At 47.3% G+C, this 27,469-nt stretch overlaps 1 long non-coding RNA gene and 1 other non-coding gene across 4 annotated transcripts; both read left to right on the forward strand.

Annotated features, from left to right (window-relative positions):
- On the forward strand, positions 1-27,399 carry LOC116960778. Of its 3 annotated transcripts, XR_006164623.1 has the most exons (6): positions 22,852-22,919; positions 23,423-23,468; positions 24,584-24,646; positions 25,284-25,330; positions 25,443-25,585; positions 26,665-27,399. It is a non-coding gene; the product is annotated as an uncharacterized LOC116960778 (long non-coding RNA). The 3 variants fall into 3 exon arrangements; XR_006164622.1 differs by lacking the exons at positions 22,852-22,919; positions 23,423-23,468 and adding an exon at positions 1-324; XR_006164621.1 differs by lacking the exons at positions 22,852-22,919; positions 23,423-23,468 and having other exon boundaries at positions 24,011-24,646.
- Positions 6,468-6,541, forward strand: TRNAR-UCU. Its single transcript has one exon. It is a non-coding gene; the product is annotated as a tRNA-Arg (tRNA).
- Positions 27,400-27,469: the final 70 nt, after the last annotated feature.

The following is a 27,469-nucleotide window of genomic DNA, read 5'->3' on the forward strand; positions in this document are numbered from 1 at the left end:
GGTCGGAGCCGCCGGAGCAAAGCACGGGGCTTCGTGCGTGTCCGGAGGCGCAGGGAGAGCGCCCGGAGAGACCCCGGAGTCCCGGCACCCGGCGAGCCTCGGCCTCCAGGAGCGAGCAAGGCCTGCGCCGGCATGGCGGGAGGAGCGTGGCTGGGGCTGGTGCAGGAGACGCCCGAGCTGGCCGAAACCATGTCCCGGGTGGGTGTGGAGGGGACACAGGCAGCCAAAAAGTGCCCAGTTGCTGGAAGGAAAAGAGAGCTGAAAGCAAGACCTGGGAGCAGCAGAGGTGGCACAGAGGCGAATACGTCAGGCTGAGTGCCAAGCGTAAGTGATAGACAGGATTTGGGTTACCACACGAATCCTGTGAGTGGTGGGCTTTTTGTTTGTCCGTGTTTTTTTTTTTTTTGTTTTTTTTTTTTTTTTGTTTGTTTGTTTTTGTTTTTGTTTGTTTGTTTGTTTTAATTTAGAGAAAAGAGGCGAAACCTGAAACATTTAAATTAGAAAGAGCCCGGGGGTGGAAGGGACTCAGCAGAGCTCGGGTGAGCAGCTGGCACAGCATTGCATGCTCTGGTGCTGCTGGGAGATGCTGCGCGGCTGTCACCGCCGGGCCCTCCTTTGGGAGTGGCTCTGAGAGATCAGTTGCACACAGAGAAATCAGGCAGATTGTGAGATTGTGCCCATGCTGTGTGACACAACCAGGTAACCACGGTACACTGCAGCACTGTACCTTCACTGCAAGACATGAGGCGTAGCACTGGGAAAGGATGACAGTTTGCAGCTAAATAAGTCATTTTAGGAGTAAAAAAAAATATATATTTTTTTGAAGTGAAAATAACACGATGCTTTGTTAGAGTTAGGTGGATTGTCATTCCTTGGAAGAAAGGAGATGTTCCAGTCCCTTAACCCTAAAATATGCCCTGAATATATGCATCACGAATGGCTCTGTCATGCTGGAGACATCAAACTCCATCACACCTAAAAGCTTTTTGAGTCTCATGGTGCTAGCAGCATGCACAGATTGCTAATGCCAGTTTTCTGTGAAGAATGAAGAAAGAGGAACTGGTTTTGCTTTCTGGATACTTCAAATCAAAGTATTGTTGCTATAGACTCTGGGGCAGAGATATTGTAGAAGCACCATCTTGCTGATGAAATTTGCATATGAAATTTGGTTATGCGTCTATAATTGCACGTGTGTGCATGGAAGGTGGTATTTCGTGGTGGGTAACGGTGGGACTGCACCAAGCCTGCTTTCTAGCAGACTCTGAGTGTTTCTAAAGCATTGTCCCGGTCTCTGCTGATTTGGATCCCCATGATGCATCTGTTTTGCAGACTGAGGAGCACAAGGGTCACAGCATCCTCCCCACTTAAGTGTGTGCCTGAGTAGCATATTCTTGATATTGCCACCAACAGCATAATATTAAGTTTTGTAAAGTCTTTGTATAATAGTGGGGGGGAGGATTTTATCCTTGCTTTTTTGTGGTAGAGGTTTCCAGGCTTGGGGTCTGGAAGGTCCTATCTCCTCTCTTCAGTAGGGCTGTGGTACCACCAACTGCATGGCTGGGAAGAAAGTTTGGTTTTTTTTTTTCCCAGTTTCTGACTTGATCTCCATCTGCTGATGCAGGGTAGCATCTCCAAAGGCTGTTGAGCTCTGCACGGGCTGTTTGCTGCTTTGCAGATGGCTTCACTTAAGAGTACAGTGTTGGCTTCTTTCCTAGTGCCCAAGTGAGATCCCAAACAGTAGGGATGGGGTGTTAACCAGTTCTCGTCGTCATTAGTTGTCCCTGCAAAGCCGGTGGTGTAGATGACCAAGGGGGCTTACACCTGGTCACTGGCCCCTGTGATAAGATGGCAGCAAAAGTGACCTTGGCCACCCCAGGTGCTGCCAGGCTGGACCTCAGCCATGCTGGGTGTGCCAGATAGAGGACAGACTTTCCTCTGCATTCCCCTGCGCTGGGAACATGATCTGTCCTGGATACCCAGCCTGGGGCGTCCTTCCCTCCTGCAGCCATTTTGAGGATTCCAGCTGAGGACATGTTCTCCACCTCTTGGGCAAATTCACTCATGCTGACCACTCACTTGAGATCTCCACTGGGGATATGCAGCAGTGGTTGGTGATATGACAAGGGAGACCCAGGTAATGTTCCTAATTTCTGGTGTCTGGTCTCAGCCAACTTGCTCTGTTCCACCCAAAATACAGGCTGAAGGGGGATGTTCTGGTCCACAACTTTTAAATCAGTGCTCTGTAGGCAAAGGTTGTTAGATTTGGGATTTCTACTGGAATCTTCCTTTTTTTATCACTGCGTTTGCATCTTTTCATCTGTGCTTATGCTCTGCTTTCTCTCTGTGGCATTGGTCTCAGTCCTGCAATGATTTTCACAACAGCAATTACAAGTGTAGGCCATAGGTGTCTTTGCTCGGGCCCTCACATAGGTCAATGTCAGTTTTCATTTTCCACTTTGTGGATGGGATCCAACCTGCTCCCCAGAAGCATCAGCTCCTCTCTCTCTTCTTTTTACTCCGGTGGTTATTGCTTCAGCCTGCTGACAGGAGCTAGTCATGGCCTCTTGCTTTATCTGTCTTATCTAGGATGCAAGAATAACTCCTGTGGGGATTAACTCCAGCAACATGCAAATCAAAGAATTGTGTATATCTTGGATACTAAGATGACAGCTGACCTGATTTTTAAAAGAACATCTGCTGTAATTTAACTGTAAGCTTGTAGAAAATCAGCCACTTGCTGAGTTGTACCCTTGCCCAGCAAGCTTCAATACAGCCACCAATGCCAGCTCACGCACCCAAGACAGAAGCTTTTGAAACTAGCTCTGTGCCTCGTGATGTTAATTATCAGGGCGAGCAAAATGCAGGAGTCACTGATGAGCAACTTTTAGATGAGCCCAGTCACAGTCCTGCAGACAATGCGAGGCTCAGAAAGGCACTGGAGAGTTTGAAAACGCATGTGAGGTGGTGGTCAGGTCAAATGCAAGGTACCTGGTTGCATTTTGGGTGCTTCTGACATGGCTGGGAAAAGAACAACAAAAACAATAAAGAAGGGATTACAAGTTTAGGAAAAAGACAAGAATATGCCTTGCAGATTGTAAGAATCTGGGGAAAACCCTTCCCCATTGTGGATACATCGGTTAATGGGCTTTGTGGCCTGCAAGCATACAGCTTCTAAAGCTTTATCCTTACCTTGGTGGGACTGGCTCTTTGGTGACTCCTGGAGAAGGTTTTATTTGGTAATAGCGTAGTTATGTATAGTATAAAACCTTTAGCCATGAATACCACAAAAAGGTCCCAGCTCTGATACGGATTTTCTGTTGCTGTTTATTTAGGTGTGCAAAGAGATTTTTGTATCTCTGATGATGCTGTCCTAGAGCAACTGGACATGAGGTGGTATCTTACTGCCCGAGTAGACCTACTTCAGCAGCCATCTTCCTGCTTAAGTCTTTGTCTCCTAGAAGGCCTTTCTCAACTATTTATAAGGTAGTAAATTATCTTGGTTCGCCCCGGTCTACTGCATCCTTGCTCGTGACTCATGTTCTTCCCTTCTGCAGCAAATGATTTGGTGCTGTAAGGCTATCAGGGATGAGCTGGGGGCCAGTTTGCACCTTGCTTGGATCCCCTGCAGCTTTTTCGCTCCCATCACACTTCTCTGTGATGGGGACACTCATATTATAAACACCTCCCTCTCTGTATCTAAAGAGGGATATTGCTCTTGTCTTAAAATATGCTGCCCAGCTTACTGGATTTCATTGTCATCTGTTACCACAGTAATGGGTGTATTGGCATCTCCCAGCAGCAAAAATAACCTACCTGCATCTGTGCTGCTCAGTCCAGTCTCTGCTTTCCAAGTATGTTGCGTATGGAGATAACAGAGGGACGGTCAATACCTTGGGGAAGACTTGCCAAATTATTTGAACGTACAAGGTGCCTGGCAGGTGGCCTGATAATTTGAAATTTGCACATTGCTTTCTAGCATTCAGTGGGGAGCATTTGGTACAACGTGACCCGTGGCCATGTCCTCATGCCAGCAACGGACGTGTGCTGGGACGAGGACAGGGAGAAGGTGAGAGGGCTCTGGTGGCACTCCTATCAGTGCTGCTGATCAGGGAGTGCTATTTAGCGGTCCAGCCTGTGGCATCCATTTCTCTGCAGCAGGTGGTTCTCCCCATGCTTTCTCTGTCAGAAATGTGTTGTTTTCACCAGGACCTGCTCAAACTCCTCGATCTTTCCAGTTTCTGGAGCAATTAGGGCTGATTAGAGCAGGCTTTCCTTCAGATGTTGAATGGTGGTTGGCTGGTAAAAATTTGGGCATGCATGCTGCTGGGCTATGTGTTACCTGAAAATATATGAGAGCATAGGCAGGCAGAAGTGAAAGGCAGGTTGCAGAGCTGCAACAAGCCCCAGTCCAGCTCCAGTTGGGAGGAATGGGGGTTCTTTCAAAACCCATCTGCCCGCCAACTCCCGGTTTGTGGCTGCCCATAAAGCCACAATCATTCTTCTGGGGTTTGGGCAATTTAATACCTCATCTCCAGATTTTTCTATTTGGTGACAAAACCGTTAATGACTTCAAAATAGGCACTGCTTTTGAGGTCAGCCTCCCAAAATCATATTAAGAGTCGGTGTCATCTTCTCCCATGAGGAACATGCATAGAGCAGCCACAGGCTATGTGAGATTTTTTTTCTTCCTTTGTGTTCTGCGTTGGCGCTTTATAACTTTGTCTAAGATTTATTATATGACATTTTTTAAGTGCAGCCTTTGTTCACCCTATAGATAGGTGTTTTCTAGACTTTGAGCTTTCTCAAGGTACCGATGGGATTACAGTGCTACACTGACACTGTAGTTAGTTCATGGAGTGATTTATTTCAAGGATTATTGATTTACTGGGTATCTCTTGCAGCAGGAAGGGTTTTGTCTGATAGAAGGTAAACCCCTGCCTTCTTTCCCACTACTCCTAGCTGGATTTTACTTGTCAAGGCAACCATAAACCTTTCTAAAGCCCCAGAGCATCGGTAAAAGGAAAACCAAAATCTTCGGTTTTGCATTAGATGTGCTGAGGTTGTTGGTGCCGTGCCTCTTCTCATTAGCACCGTGTGACTTCGCAGACCCGTTTGTGTAAAAGTCAGTTTTTCACCAGCTGAGGAGGGAGGCAAGGGTGCTTAGCATAGAACTACCGAGGGAACTTATTCTTTTATATTTTAGCTTCATGTACAGCGGCACATCATCCTAATGCATGGAGGACACAGATATAGAGGAAAGCAGGGATTATATATGTGACAATACAGCTGTAGAGACCAATCGAATTTTTCATGTTAAGGGGTGAGCTAATCAGTTACTGTTGCTTGCATAGTTGGTATGTACTTGTCCCATTCAGGATCAGTATGTGTTTGTCCTGTGCAGGTGGTACACACATATGGTCAGTGGTGTGTCTATCTTCGTTGGTCTAAACCGATGACCCATACAGGTGGTGATAAGGTTTATCATAGATTCTGGTCGGTTGCAGTTCTGGCTGTGTTTCTGTGCCTGGTTCCATTGATGAGTAAATCTTCCGTTGTTTTATCATTGGTATGGAGTGTTCTCAACCAGTGAGAACTGGCTTAGGTTGGGTCTTGAGGTCACATAGACCCTGAGGTAAGAGCTGACAGTCTCGGGTAATGTTCATTCTTCTAAGGAAGTCCTATTGCAGTTAGCACCTCGCCCTTCACATTTGTCCCTAATTAAGAGCATGTTTAGGAGTAAACAATAGTCTCAAATTAATGCAGGTTAGAAATACAGAATGTGTTTGTTCACAGCAAGGAATCATGTCACAGAGTTTGATCAATTGTTCAATAGCCCAGTGGATGTAAAAGGATATTTCCTGTTGTTTGGATGTTGTCTTTCTTTTTTTCTAGTGGAAGATGTACATAGAGAAACATTAAACCCTTGACTGACAGCTTGGTTAAAATAAAAACACGATGGCTGCTTTTTCATTTATTTCTCTGCTCAAAGCACAGGTTTCTGCATTTTTCATCATGACAAACAGAGCTTTCTTCATCATTGTCAGCATTCAGTGTTGTAAGCTAAATCCGCTTTCATCTTTATCTCTCTTGGCTTCTGCAGTGAGGATGCTGTGATGATGCTGGGGGAGATGCAGCAAGTAACTCTACTCCAGGATTTAGCTCTGCCCTCAGTCAAGCTAGCGATGCTCCGGAAAGGTTGCCAGAGACGCTAATACAAGCCTGCATCCAGGTTTTTGCTGCATCCCTGCTGCTGAGTGAGATATAGATCATACCCAGAATTATTGCCCATCCCTGTGGAAGAAGGGGGGATGCCTAAAGATGTTGATTTGCAAGGGAGATCAATCTGGGCACTGGGTTTTCACACTGTGTCAGCACCGTGCTGCAAGAATGGGGAGTCGGTGCCCCTCCAGTGATGCAGGAGGTGCAGGATTTTTCAGTTCTGGTGCCGGGAGAACAGTCATGGTGAGGTCTCTGTGGCGCAATGGACGAGCGCGCTGGACTTCTAATCCAGAGGTTCCGGGTTCGAGTCCCGGCAGAGATGATCTCCAGGCAGGTGTCTCTTTTGTTTTAATGCATGTTTCTTTATAGGTCCCAATCTGTTACATTTATAACACCCCTGAGGGCTTCAGATGGGAAGATAATGACTTTTCACGACCCCCTCTCTACAGCTGATGCCCCATAACAGTCGTGTGCTCCCCTCCTAAGGCATCTCTCCTTCATCGTATTCCCCTTTCTTCATTCCTTTTGGTATCTCCTGAATAACTAGATGTTTTAACCCCCACCTTCTTTCCCCAATACTTCTCATGGCTCCCATCTTTGATACCTTTTTAAGAAAAGCACGGTGCTTTCCAGTAGATGTCAGGTGGTTAGGCAGTGGTTTAGAGCCTTCTGTTGAGATTTTTTGTAATAAATGTGGTCTCTTTTTTTTTTTTTTTTTTGTTTTCCAAATATGTGTCAAAAAAAATGTAGGTCTATATTGTGAATTTCCACCTTACAGAAGTTCTTTGCAAATGCTCTTATTTTTCATGTTTTACTTAGAAGATGCATGTTGGCTGGCAACCGCCTCCATATCCCTGTGGGGGTTGATCTTCTTAAGTAGTAAATTGACTCTTCTTTTTCTTACACGGATGTTCTAAGTTATTAGTATGTAACTTCATATGTGATCTCATTGCTCTCAGTAGTGCGAAAGGAAAAAGGGGAGCTGCAGGTGAGCGCAGCTGTGATTGGTAGGTGAATAGGTTTCAGTGGGGGCTGCTGGAGGGATTTTCCTGGCTTCTGCAGCTGTTAGTTATGGTGGAGAAGTGCTGAAGGTTGGAGGAAGTGTGCTCGACCTGGATGCTTCATACATTCTTCAGAGAGACGTTCCTGTGTGGCTCGTTGGAGGTGTCTGATGTACACTCACCTCTGGAGAGCCAGGCATGCTGCTTGGACCAGTGAAGCTTGTGAATAAACATACAAGGTGTCCTTGGATCAGCCGGGTCCATTCAGATGTGGGTCAATGTAGGAACTGCTGATTTGTTTCCTCTTAGCTTCTAGTGTTGCTCTGCACTGGATAGACCACTAGAAGGAGACCTCACCTTCCCTCAGTTACCACCTCAATCATCTGGGTACTATTTGCCGTTGGTGGAGGTGGTGGGGCAAGGTTCTTCTGAAGGATAGTTGATAGAATCTGTTTCAGATATCTGCATTAGGGTGAGAAAAATAAAGTCCTAGAAACACTTTCTTCTCTTTCTGGTCTATGGTTAGGTGAATCTCTCCCATATGTGGAATATGACAAGTGATGCAACCTAAAACAGGGCTGTTCTAGGTAGCAGCATCTGCCTGGTTGTCTCCTTCAAATCCAAGACAGTGGGAGCTTAACCCCATTACTGGGCGATGTGACTCCACAATTCTGCTTCTTTGGAGCTGCATGACCTTCAGCAGCCACCGGCTGTTCTCCTGGGTCTTGTCTATCGATGAGTGGGTTTCTTTGGGTTTTGTGGTACAGTGCAAAAAATAATCTGACCAAGTTGATGCATCTTTTTTCCTCATCAGCTCCTGCCCCCAGTTGTCATGTTTGTCAGTGACTGCCTGTGCTTACACATATCTCCACAGGGATCCAGGTCTCCATCTGTCTCTCCACGCTCCCAGCTTCTTGTATACCTCCATGGAGAGGAGAACCAGGACATGTCTTGTTAATTCAGCAGGAGCAGAGAAATATATTCTCATTTGGGTAACCCAACACTCCCTTGCCGAACTTTTCAGAGTGAGCATGCTGCAGCGCACACTTGCCAACACATGATACACTCCCACTGGCAGAGTTCCTAGGCTCCGATGAAAAACCAGTCCATCTCTATCCCAGTAGCTGGTGAGCTTGGCTTGCTTCTTTTTCTTTGTGTGGTGTCTGTGCAAATGCTGGAGTTCAGCCTGTTTGGAAGACCAGACCCTGGTGGTGCTAGAAGTTCTGCACCCACGTTCATCATGGTATAGGTGCCATGTCCATGACATCCAGGTGGGATCCTGAAAGGCCAGAGAGAAATTTATCTGAGAAAGAGGAAAATATGTGACAGCGAGCATGGGTGCACACCCACCCAAAGTAAAATTTGGTAGAAACGAGGGGAAAAAAGGACAGATTCTGCAGAGATCACTTGTACCCTTCAACAAATGGAGAAAGAAATACAAGCCTTTTATTTTTAGGACAGAGGCAGAAATATGACTGCGATTCTAGTTTAGCTGCTGTAACACTAGGAAGGATTGGGTTTCCTCTCCCCTAAATATGAGTATGTGAGAGCTTGGGAGCAGCATCCCTGGCATTACTACATGTGGTCTCCTACTGCTTCTGTGTCTCCCTCTCACATCTTCTGTGTCATGGCTGTCATGGTGAACCTCCTGATTCCGGTACCCTAGGGCATCCCACGTTTGGTTAGGTGAAGAGGTGAGTCATGTAACCCATAAATTCAGGCATGCAGAGTTAGTAGTTGCTTATCTGGGATGAGCTCTGTTGATCACCTCACCTGTGTGAGAAGGACCCAAAGCTTTCTTACCTAAAGCTCATGAGCGTGCGTAGCTTCAGTTACCCACTGTGAATCCCTATGATGTAAAAGGAAAGCCTGGTGTGGGGGTGTCCTGGGTTTGAGTGAGTGGTGGGGTTTTTTGGTAGCAGGGGAGGGGTATAGGGGGGTGGCCCCCTCTGAGAAGCTTCTCGAAGCTCCCCCAGCTCCAAGTCAACTCCACCTCTGCACGAAAACTGAGCCAGTCGGCTGCGCATCTGCGGTGACGTATTTAAGAAGGGATGTGGTGAGGAGGAGTTGCGGCAGCTGCGTGAACACCAAGGTCAGTGGAGGAACGGAAGAAGAAAGGAGGGGGGAAGTGTGCCAGAGCAGAGACCCCCCCCTGTATCCTGTGGTGGGATGGCAGGTCGGCCCCCCTCTGCCACCCATGAAGATCTACGGTGGAGCAGACATTGATTTGTGGCCTGTGTTTTTCGCATGTCTGATCAAGGAGCTGTGCCCGAAGAAGGCCGGGGTCTTGTGAGAAAAGGTAGACCCCACTGGTGTAGTTCAGCGCTGGGAGGATTGCAGCATGCGGGAGTGTTCCATGCCAGAGCAGCTCGGGAAGGGCTGCAGCCCGTGGGAGGGACTCCAGTTGGAGGAAGTTGGTGTCCCATGCCAGAGCAGCATAAGGAAATGCTGTGGCCCATGGGAGGGACTCGTGTCAGAGAAAGTTTACAGAGGACTGTCTTCTGTGAGAGGGGGACCACGATGGAGCAGAGGAAAGAGGTTCCAGAAGCTCCCCCCCCGTGGAAGATGGAAGAAGCGGCAGCACTGACTGCATCCCCTCCCCACCCCCACCCCCCCCATTCCCTGCCCCTGCGCCACTGAGGGGAGGAGGTGGAGATATCAGGAGCAGAGCTGAGCCCGGGAAGAAGGGAGGAGTGGGGCGAAGGTGTTCTCAAGATGTGGAAATGCTTCTCACTGTCCTGCTCTGTTAAGTGTTGTTAGTGTCTGTAATAAATGTATGTTCTTTTTTTCTTCCCCTAACGAGTCTGCCTTTTTCTCATGACCATAATGGGTGATCTACCCCTCCCAGTCCTATCTCGAACCCCAAGGCTGGCTCATCTGTCCCCTTCTCATTGCCAGAAGAGAAGGGGGAGAGAGTGGCTGCGTGGTGTTTGTCTGCTGACCAGGTGAGTCATGTAACCCATAAATTCAACCATGCAGATCTAGTAGTTGATTATCTGGGATGAGCTCTGTTGATCACCTCACCTGTGTGAGAAGGACCCAAAGCTTTCTTACCTAAAGCTCATGAGAGTGCATAGCTTCGGTTACCCACTGTGAATCCCTATGATGTAAAAGGAAAACCTGGTGTGGGGGAAGAGGGCTGTGCTAGTGAGAAGCCACATGACCATGTCCTTCATGCTGTCTCAGATCACTCATACCCATTCCTCATTAAAGAACACCTGAAAACCATCCCTGCTGGTGGCACGTTCTGATCTCTCTTGACTGCATTTTTCATCTCCCTTGGTTTCTTTTTCAGGAGTTCCTGCGCCTCCTTTTTGTCTTTTCCAAAAGTTCCTTCAGTTCCATACTTCTTTATGAAGCTACCAATCACTAGTTTTAATTGTTCTTTGTCAGTCATGTACCCTATTGCTTATAAAATTTGTATTTAGTCTGCTTTTTAATCTTCTTTCCATGTCTCTGTTGATTTAGTTTGTTGTCCCTGTTTTTTATTTTTTGTCTCTTCTTCGTCCCCCTGCTTCTGAAATTTTATTTTTATTTTTCCTTTTATAAAGCTCCCAATTCCTATTTTAAAATTCTTTCCTGTTTGTCCCTTATCCCCTTGCTTTTAAAATTCCCCTGTCCACCTGCACAGGTCTCTCCACCCCCAAAAGCTTTCCACCAAAACGTACCCTGTGCAAGTTTTCCATACTGCATGATATGGCCCACACATCCCCGGCCCTCCTGTCTCGTATCCCCCTCCCTCCTCTGCCCCTTCCACCCTACCATATTCTGCACCACCCGCCCCATAACATCTCTTCCCCCAGGCACCTTGGGTGCTGCCTGCACCCCCCACCTGCCCATTGTCCCCCACTCAAACTTTGACACCCCCCCACACATACACACTTCCTGACACCCCACTCCCCTCGCCCCCCCCACTTTCCCTCCTATGCTTTGGATTTGTGTGAAAATGCTGTTGGTAACACAGGGATACGTTAATTACTGTTGAGTAGCAGTTGCACAGTGACAAGGGCCGTTCTGCTCCTCACCCTGCCCCACTAGCGAGTTGCTGGGGAGGCACAAGATGCTGGGAGGGGGCACAGCCGGGACAGCTGACCCCAGCAGACCCAAGGGATATTCCAGACTATGTGATGTCGTGCTCAGTAATAAAATGGGGGGGGAGGTTGGTGGGAGGGCTGCTGCTCAGGACTGGCTGGGCACCAGTCAGTTGATGGTGAACAATTGTTTTCATTTATATCGCTATCTTTCTTGGGTTTTAGTTTTATCTCTTTGTTGTTGTTGGTTGGTTGGTTTGTGTTGGTTGGTTGGTTGTTTTTTTTCCGCTTTTCCTTACAATTGTTTGTGGTGGGTGGGTGGTTGTTTCTTTTCAATTACTAAACTGCTGTTAGCTCAACCCATGAGTTTTCTCACTTTTACCCTTCCCATTCTCTTCCCCATCCCACCTGGGTGGAGGAGTGAGCGAGCAGTTGTGTGGTGCTTAGTTGCCAGCTGGGATTAAACCGTGACACAACTTGCAAGTTACAAGCTCTGCCTGTCTAATGCTTTAGGTCTTCATGTTATTTCTACCATATTGATTGGACGTCCTTGTTCTTCACTGCTGCTTTATAGTGGATTGCTCTGTAAGCAGCAGTACTCAGACTGTGCAAACATACCTGTCTTCTCCCAACATCTGGGAAGTAACTCAGCTCAAGACAGAGTGAAACAGCCACAGCACATCCTATAGCAATTCTACCCTGGCAGAGACCTGGCAGGCCCCTTCGTCTTGCCTCTACTCTGTCCAGCTAGGCTGGAAAGTATGGTTGTTGTAGAGACCGCTGTGTCTAATTTAATCTAGTTTTTTTTATCCCTATTTTTAGTTTTTTTTTTTTTTTTTTTTTTTTTTAATTCCTCTGCCTTGTACCCTTTTGCTTATTACATTTTCTTTCTGTGTCTACTTTTATCAAGCTGTTTATCTGTTTTTTTCATTCTTGTTTGTCACATACTCTTGCTTTTTAAGTTTTCTCGGTGTAATTTTTTTTTTTTTATTATTTTATTTTATTTTCTCTCAGTTCATCCTGAGGCTTTAGAGGGTCTCCTTGGCACACTTTTATCTCTGGAGTGTAATTTGTGTCATTCTTGGTTTCTCAGAACATCTCTTCTTCCTCAGGGCAGTCTTTTTGTCCTCTTGTCCATCTCGCCTCCTATGTCTCATTGTCTCCCTCTCGACATTTGCGCTGTGTTCAGATCCCCTCCTGAGCATCTGTGTCCTCGAGCTGCCATCTGTGTCTCTGGCCACCTCAGCACCTCTCTGTTTCTGTCATGATGCTTCCTGCGAGCATCCTTGTGTTCTATGGCCATCCTTGAGTTTTGCAGCAGGCTTTGTATCTTTCTTATTCAGAGACTTTTACTCAGGATTTAATTGTGCCCCAGAGCACTCTTACTTTCCCCTCCACCTTGTCTCCATTCCATCCCTGGTCCCCTGAGGACATCTGTGTCCTGTTCACATCCCCTCCCAAGTACCTCATTGTGTCAGCAATCCTTTGTTTGTCTCTAATCCATATTCCCCACCTCCCTGCCGCTCCCCAGAAGAACCCTCTCTTCCTGTCACGATGTCTCCTGAGACCATCTGGAGACCATCCATGTGCCCCATGGCGCTCTTCTGGCTTTGCAGCCCTCTTTGTATCTCTTTTAGCCAAAAGCCCTCCTCAGGCTTTCTCTGCACCCTAGAGCTCTCTTACCTTATTCACTGCTATCTTGGATGTCTCCATTCAGTTGCTCATCCCCTGAGGACATCTGTACATTGGTGGGACACTTTCTTGAGTTTTGCATTGTGTCCCAGAGCCTTCTTCCATCTCCCTTTCACTTTCGGTACTCTTTTCCTGATATCCTCATCCCTCCTGAGGCCATCCTCGTGCCCCACAGCCCTCTTTTGGCTCAGTAGAGCACTTTGCACCCTTCTCCCTCTCTGAGAGCCTTTCCCGACACCATCTTTCCTCTCCAGAACACCCTCATTGTCCCCTGTGCTAGCTAGGATACCTCTGTTCAGTCCCTGGTCCCCTGAGGACAGCTGTAGTCTGTTCAGATCCCCTCTGAACTAGTTCATCATGTCCTCGAGCCTTCTTTTGTCTGTCCTCCTCAGAAGCCCTCTACTACTGTCACTATGCCTCCTGAAGTCTTAGATTCATTGCAGCATGCTTCTAGCTCTGTAGCCCCTCATTGACCTCATTTTTTTTTGCAATCACACCTCTCCTAAGATCTCTGTTCCTAAAAAAGAGCATTCTTTTTCTTCTCTATGGCATGTAAGATGTCTCACTGAGACCTTCCTTCTGCTCCACACCATTTTGGTAGCACTTTGCGTCTGTTGCAGTCTCTCTAATCCCTGTGCTTCCAGTCACTGTGCCTCACGAGACCTTCTCTGTGTACCACAGCCCTGTTTTAGTTCTGTAGTGGACTTTGATCCTCTCTCGTTCCCTCAGAAACCTGTCTTCGGTTTTGTTTGCATTTCGGAGCGCTCTTACCATCCTCTCTGTCATCTAGGGTGCCTCCATTTTGTCCCTGGCTGCCTGAAGACATCCATACTCTGTTCAAATCCCCTCCAGACTTTCTCCTCGTGTCCCTCAACCTTCTTTGGTGTCTTTGGCCCAATCAGGGCACCTCTAATGGTGTCATGATGCATTTGAGGTTGCCCTTAGCACACTTTTAGCTTTGTAGCACAACTCATGTCCCTCTTGTTCCCTCAAAGGACTTCCCAAGTATCTATCTGTGACCCAGTCCAGTCATTCTGTCCTCTCTTCTCTCTAGGTGTGCCTCTATTCCTTCCCTGGCTCTCTGATCACATGTTTACTTGGTTCAGATCCCCTCTGTATTTAATTGTTACGTCCCTAATCCTTTTCCTGTCTCTCCGGATCCCTCGGGACGGTTCTCTTCCCAGTCATGATGCCTCCCGAGACCTTCCTTGTGCTTCGCATAAATCTTGCGGCACGTTAGGTAGGACCACGTTTGAGCCTCAGAACAGTCATTTGTTCCTCTTTGCTCTGTAGGATTCCTGTGTTCAGTCCCCGGTGACCCGAGACCATCTGTACTCTGTTCAGACAATCACCCAAGTTTCCTCCTTGTCACTCCTAAGCCTTCTTTTGTCCATCAGTCCTCCTCAACACCCCTCTCCTCACAGTCACAGTGCCTCCCAAGACCTTCCTCGATCTCCACAGTACTTTGTAGGACTTTATCTGCCTTTCTCTCTCTCTTGTTCTGTCAGAGCCTCCCTTGCTTCTTTGCTATGCAGCTGCTCCTTTATCCTTCTCTCTGCCATCAAGGATGTCTCCATTTGATTCCTCTCTGTCAGTCATCTCTAGTTTGCTTAGATGCCCTCTGGAGACTCCAAGGCCCTCACCATGTCTTCAAGCCTTCTTTTCTTGCCCTGCCCCTCCTACATCCTCTGCTCTCTACTACCTTGCCTTCTGAGTCCTTTCTTGTACTCTGCAGCACTCCTGTAGTGCTTTAGCTCCCTTTTGAATTTTTTTTTTTTTTGGTGCTTTTCAGAGTGCTCTTATCTTTGCCATTTAGGATGGCTTCATTCAGCCCCCAGCCCCTTGATGACATCTGTACTTTGAAATCCCCTTCGGAGTTCCTCACTGTTACCTCTGAGGCTTCTATGGTCTCTCAGGCTCCCTCAGGACTTCTCCGCTCCCTTTGGTGAGCTCTTGTGAGACATCTCCTGTGCCCTAGAGCCCCCTTTTAGCTCAGGAAGGCACTTTGCACCCCTCTTTTCCCTTCAGAACTCTTTCTGAGGTCGAATGTGTTACCCTGGTCAGCCTTTCTAGTCTCTCATCTGTTCGGTGTGCCTCTGGTCCCCAGTCTCCCGAGGACATCTGTACGTTGTTCAGTTCCCTCTTGAGCTTATTGCATCCCCAAGACTTCTTTGGTCTCTCTGGCCCCTTCAGAATTTCTCTAGTCTCGGTGACAATGCCTCTTGTTCTGTTAGAACCTTTTCTGAAGCCATCTTTGTGCTCCAGAGCAGTCTTTTTGTTTTCTGTCTTAGCGTATGTTTCTATTTTGGTATCTGGTACCCCAAAAAGATCTAGTGCCAGCTGAGATCTCCTCTTGAATATTTTGGAGAAGGTGGTACCCTTCATCTGTGTTTATTGATACATCTCCCATGGTGTTTTTTGTTCTAGCTATTTAAGTGTTAATTAGTGTGCTTCATACTTTCTGATATATTCCTTCTTTTTCCATTTTTTTTTTCAGTGTTTTCTGGCTTTTGGGACTCATCTAGTTCTCTTAAGGGAGTCCATTGGAGAAACCATCAAGGTGACTGCATTGTTGGTGATTTACAGTAAATAATTTACTTTGCCACCAGATATATTTTTGAGAAGGGATTCTTACAGGATCTAATTTGAATTTGTCATTCAAATCTACCCAGAAGGTAGTTATGGTGGAAGATAGGTAGTATGTGTGGTCTTGCTAGAAATGAAGTGTATCCCCGTGGCATTCTGGGTTTTGTACAGGGAACTACAGCATATAATTTTTGATAATGATAGTTTAGCAGTACATCTAGCTTTTTCTATCTAATCCCAAGAACAATTAAGTTTATTTACTTGCGTGGTCACATTGGCAATGCAATACATGCCGTCGTAGCAAAGGAGCAGCTATTATCATTCCCAGTAACGGTTGCTTTCTCTGTTCAGCTCTTTGCACACTATAAGCTTAAGGCAGATGAGAACTCACAGCTGCTCCTCTGTCCGACTTTCTGTCTTCTGGTGGTTGGTGCCTCCCCTTTCCCAGGGGATGGTGGGCAGGCCCCTGGGAATACAAGCCACAGGCTCTCCTCAGGGAGCTTATTCTGCTCCCGGGCTTCTCTGGTGCAAGTGCTTTAGTGTTCCTTCAGCAGACAGCAGCTTTGAGGCATCTAAACTCTTTGGGCAGATGTGTTTTGACATTTAGAGAAGCAGAGGTGTGCGAGGGGAGAGCTTTAGGACCAGTCAAGGTTCAGCAGCATGTATAGTAGAAAGTATACCTGTATGAAGCTTTTTTCTTTTTTTTTCAGGTCAGAAATTTTTGTAATGAGTGTTCAGGGGTGTTAAGATGGTTTAATAGTACGCATTTATTTTTTTCTTTTTAATTCTAGATGCATTGCATCTTCCTGGATTTCCTGCCTTTATTGAAGATGGAACCTTGCTGTTTTTCCCTACTTTTGCTGTGTACTGTATAAGTTGCTGGTATGATCTGTCTTAATAAGCCTGATGGTGAGATTATATAGCACGAGTTAATAGGTGAGCATCTTGTATGCATCTGTATATGGAATTTTAGCATTTCTCAAGAAAACAGCGGGGATGTATCTCCTTACGTCTCCTTCCTGGGTTTCCCTTAATAGCCGAGTCCTGTGGGAATTTTTCACGTCCAGTCTTACGGACAGGCTTTTCCAGTCTGCATTACCTTCAGTAATGCCTTTAAAAAAACCCAAATCAAACAGAAAAGAAACAAAAAACAAACCCAAAACCAGAAACAAACAAACAAACAAAAACCAACACAGGGCTCTTACCCCAAACTCACCAGATCGGAGGATCTCCCCAAAAACCACTTCGGCGATGCTGGAGTCCTCACAATCCCGTGGATCCGTTGAGCTTCAGATACATCATCCCATCCAGGTTGCCGAAATTCTCTACTGAAACTGGAACAAAACCTCCTTAACGCTGGGTTTAGTGTTAACGCACGGGCATGACTTTATCGGGCTGGGGATGCGAGGGAATCTTGACGCCTAATGCGCCCGTTGTACGTTACAATAGCCAAAGCTCATATAGTCCTGTTATGTGCACATTCATCAAGTTTACTAAAACTCATTATTGTAGTTATATAATTATTACATGTGCGGTTTATGTCCCTGAGGGGCTTCCACGGAGGTCCTTGGCGATCTATAGTAGTCTCCGGAGAGGAGTCTTTCTCAAACTTTGTCTACATTTTGGATATGGCCTTTCTTCGGTTTACGTCTGTGCTTTCTTACATTCTGCCTACCTTCAGCTAGTTCGTTCTTTTTCAGAGGGCCTTTACGTTCAAGGATAAGGGTTTATGATTAGGAGTCTCTCAATTTTGCATGGAGTCCCTCCGTGTCTGTGTTTCCTAGGAGGCATTTATCACGCTCACCTAGCTGAAGGAACTCCACGCGACGGACAACGCATCGTAGGGATTTGACCGATCGCTTAAGTTTATACATTATGCTAAGCAATTTTTTTTCTTCAGCCATTTTGCAACAGCGGTGTTTTGGTTTGCCATTGCTATTTTTCAGTTCTTTTATCTCTTCATTCCTGGGCTTTTACAATTGGCTTCTATCTCAGTCACCGCATTTGTTTTTAAATTATTTTGTCTCGGTTTTCCTCAGTGCTGACACCTTTAAAACTTTATTTCTACATCTCTGCTGTAGTTTGCCATCGATACGTCTTAATTATTCCATTATTTCCTTATTGGCCATCACTTTTAACGTGTTCTGGCTACCTGTATTCCATTCGTGTTTTTTTTAAATAATTTTTTGTCCTTTGTTTGCCTCTGTGCCCGTGTTCCCTCCCCTCCTCTCCCCAGAGCCCTCTCGTTCTCGTCACAATGCCTCCTGAGACCGTCCTCATGCCCCACGGCACCGTTCGAGCTCCTCAGCTCTCCGCGTACATCTCCTACTCAGACGGAACCCTTCCTCGGGCTTCATCTGCGCTCCAGAGCTCTCTTACCTTATTCACTGCCGTCTCAGACGTGTCCGTTCGGTCAGTCATCCCCCGAGGACGCCTGTACGTCGCGGGGATACCATCTTGAGTTAAGCGTCCTGTCTGAGAGCCGTCTTTCACTATTATTCCAATGTCAGCGTGCCTCCCGAGGCCGTCCTCCTGCCCCGCAGCCCTTTTTCAGCTCTGTTGTCGAAGTACTGAGGCCTGAATGACAGGCCTTGAGCCAAAGTCGCCATCTAGATGAACCTTACAACCAAACGTTATATGATATCTGTATCCGATCATTAGTGAAATATGGCGCTTGGATAGAACATCTCATTAGCAAGATAGGTGGCTTAGATAAAATGATACGGGAATATATCGACATTTCCTAGTTTAGAAACACATTATCGAGGTTCAATACACAAACTCCCTCGGTTCCTCCTCGAGCGTTGGCCAGGATCAGGGAAGAATCCCAAAGGAGGATGACAGGGCAACCCAATCCACCTGATGTCTTGCATGCATTTTGTCAGTCCTATAGATTTACAGATTTGTTAACCCATACAAAACCGGGACCCTCACGCAGCAAAGACGGAGACCTTGTCCACGAGCAGACACACCACGTAGGACTTGCCAATCGCCGGGAAAGGCCCTCCGATCCTTCACTGTGACGGGGCTCCCCGGCTGAAGCACAGATCCAAGCGACAGTAAAGCATGAGGACAATCGGCAGCGTATCTTTCTTAATCGCTACGACTCATCTGGTATAGCAATGACCGGACACATTGCCTTGTTTCTTAAGTGCCTTGTTTCTTACTTACTGGTTGTTACCTCGAGACAGCCAGTAAAATAAGCCCATCTCTTTAACTCTGTGTCTGCACCCTTTGTGTTAACCCCATCAATCGGCACAACGGCAGCACACTTTGCACCCTCCTCACGCCCAGAGAAGCTTTCCCGAAGCTATAGTTCATCGCCGGAAAGTTCACGTCATCCTCGACAGTAGCTAGGACACGTCCGTTCTGTTCCCGGTCCTCAGAGAACATGCACAGTCCATTCAAATCCCCTCCGGGCTTCATCATCATGTCCCGCAGCATTGTTTTGGCCGTCCTCCTCGGTGCCCCTCCACTATCACCACGATGCCTCATGAGGCCTCAGATTTTTTTTTTTTTTTGTCCCGTGAGCCCCCTTTGGACTCATTTTGTCGCGATTGCCTCTCTCCTAAGATCTCAGTTCCCAAGAAAGGGCACTCTTTTTCTTCTTTATGTCATCTAGGATGCCTCCCCAAGACCTTCCTTGCGCTCCCCAGAATTTTAGTAGGACTTTACCTGCCTTTTGATCTCTCTAATCCCTTTGAGCCTTATGCAACCCCTCTGCTCCCGGTCACCGTGCCTCCGGAGACCTTCTGCAAGTAAGCACTACAGCCCCATTTTAGCTCCGTACTGGACTTTGATCCTCTCTCATTCCCTTAGAAACCTATCCTCAGGTTTGTTTTTGCCTCGGAGAGCTCTTATCGTCCTCTCTCCCATCTAGGTGTCTCCGTGCAGTCCCTGGCCTCCCTAGGACTTCCATACTCCTTTCAAATCCCCTCCAGACTTTCTTCTTGCATCCCCAAGCCACCTTTGGCGTCTTAGGCTCAACTGGGACAGCTGTAACAGTGTCGCAATGCCTTTGAGGTTGCCCTGAGCAGATTGTTATCTTTTTCGTGGGTCTCACGTACCTCTCGTTCCCTCAGAGGACTTCTGGAGTTCATATTTGTGACCCGGCACGGTCAGCGGCCTCTCTTCCCTCTAGCTGTGCCTCTATTCATTCCCCAGACCTTCGATGGGATGTTGGCTCGTAATGTAATTGTCCCGTCCCCGATCTTCTCTTCGTCTCTTCAGGTCCCTTGGAACAGGTCTTCTCCCGGTTGTATTAGTGATGGGAATAACTGCTTGTGTTAGTGAAAAACTACTTTTTGATCTGTAGACTGTATCCGATGGAGTAAGTCTCTATTGTTTGTGCCTCTGTGTGCGTGGCTACTGCGCAGGACCCTATTATTATTTAATCTGTTCAGTTATGCTTTAACCTTCAGTAATGTAACAACTGAGAGTTGGAGCATAACTGATAAAGATTAGAGGAAGCAAGCAGCAAAACAGACCTCTACCCACGCTTACCCACACTATGAAATTGGGCTGTATGCCACTAAAACCACAAAGGACATTGCTGGGTAGGTGATGAAGAGGAGGAAGGGTGAAGTCACGACCTTCGGGGGTCCAAGACGACCAGCTTTTCTGTTACAGCGCAAGTGGTGCTTTTACATTACATCATTCAGGGCGTGCTTTGCCCACCTCCTGGCACATACTGGCCCTGCATGGCAGGATACAAAGGGTATATAATTAACCCAGACCTGCAACACAGCATGGCGACCAATTCTGGCCAACATTGTCATTGTGGAGACATCCGCTAAGTATTGGTGCCTCGCCATCTTGAAGTCCAGACTATGCTCCATTGTGTGCTACCACATCCAGTGGGGTTGATGGCATGTGTGTAAGTATGCTTTTGTTGTGCTAAGTAACAACTTGCTTTTGCTATTTTAGTATAATTAATAAATCATTTATGTATCTATATATATCTCTATATATCTATCTAACAGTGTACATATGTGTATTTTTCCTACCGCACCTTATCCTTTACGAACCTTTAACGGGAACACCGGTCACGACGCCTCCCAAGACCTTCCTCGTGCTCTGTTTCTATCTCGTAGCATGTTAGGTGGGGCCGTCTGAGCCTCAGAATGCTCATTTGTTCCTCTATTCCACGTAGCATTCCTGTGTTTGATCACAACCCTCCAAGATCATCTGTATCGCGCTTAGATGATTCCCGGAGTTCCTCCTTGAGGTTCCAAAGCCTTCTTTTGTATGTCGGTCCCCCTCGATGCTCGTCTCCTCATGGTCACGCCGCCTCCCAAGAGCACCGTCGATCTCCATGGCACCTAGTAGCGCCCATTCTCCTTGTGTCTCATTCTGTCAGAGACTCCATTCTTTCTTTGCTACGCAGCGCTCCTTTATCTTTCTCGGTGCCATCGAGGGTGTCTCCATTTTGTTGTTTTCTTGCTCGGTCATCTGTAGTTCACCTAGATGCTGACCCGAGACTCCGAGGTTCTCGCTGCATCTCCCAGCCTTTTTTTCCTACCCTGCCACCTTCCCGCTTCCTCTACTCTCTTCTACAACGTCTTCTCGGTCCTTTCTTGTGCTCCACAGTACTCTCATAGCCCTTTAGTTCCCTTTCCATTGTATTTGTTTGCGCTCTTCAGGACGCTCTTCTCTTACCATTTGCTGTTTAGCGTGCCTTCACTCAGGCCCGGCTCCCCAGCAACATCTGTACTTTGTGGAAATCCCCTTCATGGTTCCTCATCGTTATCTCCGAGGCTCATTTAGTTTCTCTGGCCCACTCGGGACTCCTCCGCTCCCTTTGCTGAGCTCTCGTGAGGGCACTTTGCGCTACCGTTTTCTCACATTTGCCTCCTTTATCCCAATCGGTCTTTCCATCCTCTCATCTGTTTGGCGTGCCTCTGTTCCATCTCTACCCCCCTGAGGAAGTTGGTACTACGTTCAATTCCCTTTTGCACTCGCTGCATCGCCAAGAATTCTTTGGTCTCTCTGAGCCCTTCAGGGCCTCTTTAATCCTCGTGATGACACCTCTTGTTTTGTCAGAACTTTTTCCTAAGCCATCTTTGTGCTCCAGAGCAGTCTTTCTGTTTTCCATCTTATCGTATGTTTCTGTTTGGTATCCAGTACTCCAAAGATGTCTATCATCAGCTCAGATCTCCTCTTGAGTTTTTCAGAGAAGACAATACCCTTCATCTAGGATCGACACATCTCCTGTGTTTTTTTTCTTGTTGCGCTTTGCAGTTTACTTTTGTTCTTGCTATCTTAGGTGTTAATTAGGCCGCTTCATAAAGTTTCTGATATGTTTCTTGCAAGTCCCTCTTTTTTTTGGTGTTTGCTGTCCTTTGGGACTCTTAAGGGAGTTAGTCGGAGAGACCATCAAGGTGACTGTGAACTGTTGGCGAGTTTCAATAAAGAACTTATACAACAAGCAGAGATATTTTTGAGCAGGGATTCTCATAAGATCTACCTCCGCTGTGTCATTTAGTTCTAGCCACGGTATAATTCCGATAGAAGCGAGATAATGTGCGTGGTCTCTGTAGAAATGAAGCTCAACCCAGAGCATTTTGGTTTCTTTGTTGGAAACTAGAGGACATCATTATCGATAAGAGTATTGTTATTGCATTTAATGAACTATTTTCTAACAAAGCCTAATAAAAAACCTATTTTTTTATATCTATAGCCTGGAAAAATTAAGCGTAACTCCCTATGTGGTCACCTTGCTGACGCAATAGGCGTAGTAAAAGAGCATGTAATGATTTCCAGTAAAAGTTGCTTTCTCCGTCGAGTGCTTCACGTGCTAGTCACTTAAGGTAGATGAGAAGTCCCTGTTGCTCTTCTGGCTGACTTTATGCCTTCTGGTGGTTGGCCCCTCCCCTTTCCCACGGGATTGTGGGTGGGGTGGTGGGCGGGGATGGGCTATAAGAGCCCCAGCCTCTCCTCAGAGAGCTCATTCAACTCCTGGCTTTCTCTGGTGTCAGTACTCTCCTGTTCCTTCGGATAAAAGCAGCTTTTGAGCTATCTGATCTCTTTGGACAGATGAGTTTTGACCTTTAGAGGAGCACAGTCATTTGAGGTAAGAGTTTCAGGACCGATCAAGGTTCAGCAGCATAGGTAGTAGAAAGAGCACTTGTGTGTAACTTTTTTAATTTTCACATTAATGATTTTGTATGGAGCATTCAGGGGAGGTGACGTAGTTTAATAAAGTATATTTATTTATTGTTTACCTTTAATTCTAGGTGCATTGCACATTCATGGATTTTTTCAGTTTATTGAAGATTTTATTGAAGATGGATCTTTGTTTTTTTCCCTTAGGTGTGTTGTAATCTGTGGAAGTTGCCCATATCATCTGTCTTAATAGCACCAATGGTGAGACTACATAGTGATGGTTAAGGTGAACATCTCGTGTGTATCTGTATATGGAATTGTAGCATTTTCTCAAAAAAGTGGCAGGGATGTTAGGCATAATGACTTTTGGGGTATGGGATGGCTTGCTGCCTTTCCTGACCACCCACAGATTATCCCTGTGTCCTTAGAACCTTTGAAGCTTGCGACAGGCATAGATTATAAGCATCAGGAGCTCACTTATTTTGTGAGCCTCTAGTAGAGCCTGGAGTCTGTGGGAAGATAGGAGGAGCCTGCAGAATGCAGTGCAGGCCTCAGAAGAGCAACTTTCATGGAGTAGCGGTGGTAGAAGGTTCATGGGTGCAGATAGAGGGCAGGAGCTGTCTGGAAGGAGTGGGGATCCTTCTTTAGCAATTGAGAAGAGGAGGAGGAGTTTGTACAGTTTTGAGATGGGGCAAGAGGAAAGCTACCTCGCTTTTGAGGAGGAGGGTGTCGCAAAAGAGGTATGTGTCGACTGACGCAGTGCTTACTGCTTGCCTTGTGTTTGTGCAGATGACAAAGAGGAACCTAGCAACCATGGGACTATCCTGGTTACCTGGTACGCTTTTTGCTGAGGATGGATTCAGATCCACAGTCCTCTGAACGATAAGTTGAGGGACTGATGTTTGGGAGAGGGATCTGGGCAGAGCCCAAGGTTGGGAATTGCAGGGAGGAGTTTTAAAGTCAATATATGGGAGAAGTGTGTCCAGGATCAGTGCACTTTGGGCAGCTGAAGCAGGGGTGGAAGGGGTTCCTTTTCAGCACAAGCCTAGCACATGTCAGGCAGCACAGTTCCAGCCCGTGTCTGTTGTCGTGTAGTTTGTGTCGTCTGTCTTGTGTGTCTTTAGACCATTCTTGGGTCTCAACGTCCTCGTGGCTCTTTGTGCTCAAGGAGCACAGTAGGTGCCTCGTACATCTTCCCTAGGGACTGGAACACCTGTCCTCATCGGCACAGTGCCAACTGGGCAGTTCTTGTTTTTGCTTTACTAGCCTAAAGCGTGGCTAGGTCTCAGAAGTCTCCAGTCAGGCTGCTGTTTCAGTGTCATTCTGGGCTGCGTTAGCATCTGTGATGTACAGTGATCCATTTTCCCAAATATCTTTTCCGGGAGTTCTTCCTGGCATCTTGACGTTCTTAGGTCTTGAAGCAAGGTTACTTGCACATGCCTTATCCCTGTGGAGGCTATAAGGTTTTCTCTCAGGCCACAACACTTGACTCTTCTCGGCCTGCCGTCCATTCTTCCTCATGGCCCCATAGGTCTTCTTGTCCGAGAGCATCTTTGATCTGAGTCTTTCCTCTTAAAGAGCTTATTTTATGTCTCTCGTCTTGTTTGTGTGCCGTGTCGGTCTGTGCATGTTTGTCTCTGTCGGAGCTGCTCTGCCTGGGTGCGTAGAGGTGACAGTCAGCCAAAGAAGTACAGTAAGGTTCTATGTGAATAAGCCTAGACTTTGTAGGGAAAGGGTGTACCGTCCATTTCAGAGCAACTAATTATGTAGCCAACAGGCAAGGAGAGTTCTTTCTGTAGCGCTACGCAGACACGCAGGGGATGAGCAGAGTTTTATTGACAGCAGGCTGTAGAGAGAATTGGGATGGTATACCTCAATGAAAATGGGATCTCTGGAACTGTTAAGCTATTGCTCCGCATCCAGGCGACTCACTCAATATCTCTTTTGCAGATGAAGAGGGACAACTCGCTCACCTAACGGCAACAGAGGAGGCAAACGGAGCAGTTTAAGAAGGTAGGTTGGTGTGGAGCGTCGGGGGAAGATGGGACCGGTGGCTATATGACTAGCCGATCAGTGCATTTTACTTGGAAGGTGCAAAGTGTCGAGCAAAGAGAGGTATCGGCACCGGAGGGGGTGTGGGCGAGGAGAGCCGTGACTAGCGGGCTGAAGCAGCAGTTAATTTTCAGGTGTCTTATCAGTGAAGGTAGAAGCACGCCTTGTTGTTTGTCTTGTGAGCAGTACCCAAGCCTCAACGTGACAACCTGTAAACAGTAGAGGCGGAGCGGGTGAGCACGTAAACGAAGGGAGAGGGAGACAGTTATCGGTATGTGTGGGGTGCAGTTTGGGGCAGCATCTTGGCAAGTGCTGCTACTTTGTTTTTTTGAAGGTGACACACGTAGCCTTGGAAGGGTGAAGGAGCGTGCCGATGAGCAATCTGAGAAGGTGAGGCGGTTGTCAGCCAGGTCCGAGTCTAATAGCACAGTCTTATATGGCCACTCGGTTAAGCATTTACCTGGGTATTGCAGGTGCCAAGTGAGCCACCTTTGGGATCATCTGAGCATCCGAAAGCAGCCGGGGTAGTAGCGAGGACAAGCACAAGGTCGGTGACTTCTCACAAGCTCAATGGTAACTTTGTCTCTTGGTAAGTTAGGTACCGCAAGAGGCAATGGCTGCAGCATCTGACTCCAGAATGAACAGGTGAGCGGAACACCGCAATGCTTCTGAGGATGGGGGGGGGTGTTGCGGAAGAGGTAAGCGGGGAGCAGCGTGATACTGACCAGCAGTTGTGCTCTTCTGTGCTTTTTTGCAGGCAGTAAAGGAATCTGGCCACTGCAGGAACATGCTAGTTAGCTGCTGTGCTGCTTTTTTCGAAGGTGGATTCAGACCTCCGGCCCTCTGAAAGCTAAGTCGATGGAACGGGGTTGAGTGGAGGGACGAGGTTGGCAATCTCAGGTAGGTATCTGAAAGTTAGTGTAGGAGAGAGGCCTGTGTGGGAGCAGCGCCCTTCGGTCCGGTAAAGGTAGCAGGTTACTTCTCCCCTCGATGTTAGCATGTCCCGGGCAGGGCAGTTCCAGCCCATGTGTGTCATCGTGCAGTTTGTTTCTTCTGTGTCTTTGGTCTTCCTCAGGTCTCGAAATCCTCACATCTCTTTGTGCTCAAGGAGCACGGCACGTGCCTGGGGCGCCATCCCTAGGGTATCGAACGCCCATCTTCATCGGCACGCTGCCGATCGGGTGCTTTTTTATTCTTGCGTTATCAGCTTAAAGCGTGGGTAGGTCTTGGAAGTTTCCAGTCGGGAGTCTTTTGCGCAGCATCGTCGCAGGCTCTGGCGTCAGCCCTGCTATTTAGGCATCCGTTGTTCCTGCCGGTGACTTCTTTCCCGTATCCTGATGTTCTTAGGTCTTGAAGCCCATCTTCTTGCGTACCCATCGTCTCCGTTTTGACGGTAGCTTCTCGTAAGGGGCCGTTCCACTTCCTGCTTCTTGTAGGCTGCCATATAGCCTCCTCACGTCACCATCGTGGCCCTCCGAGTCTTCTCGCCTTATGGCATACCCTTCTGGGTGTCCTTATCGCTTAGCGTTTAGTCATCTTTGAATCGTGTCATTTGTAGTATTTTGTGTGTGTCTGTGTGGCTTGGAGCTGCTCTGCCCGGGGGTGTGGAGTCAGGGCTAGGTGGAATAGAGTTCACGGGTATACTGTATGGGTTTGTTTTAAATAAGAAAACAACTTCTCCAACTGGGCGACATCTTTGTCTCCCCGGTGGGGTTTATTTTCACCCAGTCGCAGATGCTCTCTGAGGGTGACTGTCACAGTCAGCGTCTGGGTGAAGGTCAGGTTTGGGCCAGGATTTCCTCAGGCTAGGCACTCGAGTCCACCAGGAACAGTGTTCAGGGGGTGAATGCCTGTCGTGACAGTTGGGCGGAAGGATGGGCCGGTGGAGAGTGGGGGTTGGTTTTGGCGGTAGGTGGAATAGCGGCATGTTTAGAATGTGTCTAGCTGTGTATGATTATTTGTCGTCTTTTTTCTTCCAGGTTGTAGGTGGGGCTCAGTTTGACTACGTAGACTGGATTTAATGAAAACCTCTGTCAGGGGAATAAACTTCTGTTTTTCCTGTCTCCTGGCTGGGTAGTTTTTCCCTGGTCCCGGCCGGTGTGCAATGCAAGGATTGTTATCTAGATTTGGGTACAGGTCAGGCTCAGGCTGGAGTTTTTTCAGGTAGGATGATTTTTGAGGCCCCCATACCTGGTGTTTCTGAGGAGCATGGAGGGTGATGGCTTGTGGCGGTTTTGGTGGTAGGGTGGCCGCGGGGAGAGCGGGTGGTGGTTTGAGTGGTAGCTGGCTGTGTGGTGTTTAAAATGTGTGTAGCAGTGCCTGAATGGTTGATGTTTTGTTTTTTCCTTACAGGCTGTAGGTTGTGTAGCTTTCTTTAGAGGCAGTAAAAAAACTTTTTCTTTTCCTGTCCCCTGGCTGGGTTTCTTTCCTCCGTCCTGGCCGGTCTGCGAGGCGACTGTTGTCGCCTATGTTTGGGCGCATGTCTGTCTCAGGCTGGGGTTTTTAAGGCAGTGAAACGAAAAAGGGCCAAACAATAGGCCTCAAACCAAGGTTGACTTCAGAGTGAATCCCTCGACCAGCAACCAGCATCTTATCAGCAGCATGAAGCAACCAGCATCTTATCAGTGTGAAAATGCAACCCTGGGAACAATCCCTGGGAACAATAGGTAAACAACAGGTAGTAACTATAAATCCCAAATGTACAGAAAACCAGAAACTCCTCAGACATGCCTGGATCCTGGCCAGATCTGGACATGCCTGAGTGAGGCATATCAACCTACCAGA

Source organism: Tyto alba, unplaced genomic scaffold, assembly GCF_018691265.1.
Source record: "Tyto alba isolate M040663 unplaced genomic scaffold, T.alba_DEE_v4.0 Super-Scaffold_8, whole genome shotgun sequence".
Classification (NCBI taxonomy): Eukaryota; Metazoa; Chordata; class Aves; order Strigiformes; family Tytonidae; genus Tyto; species Tyto alba.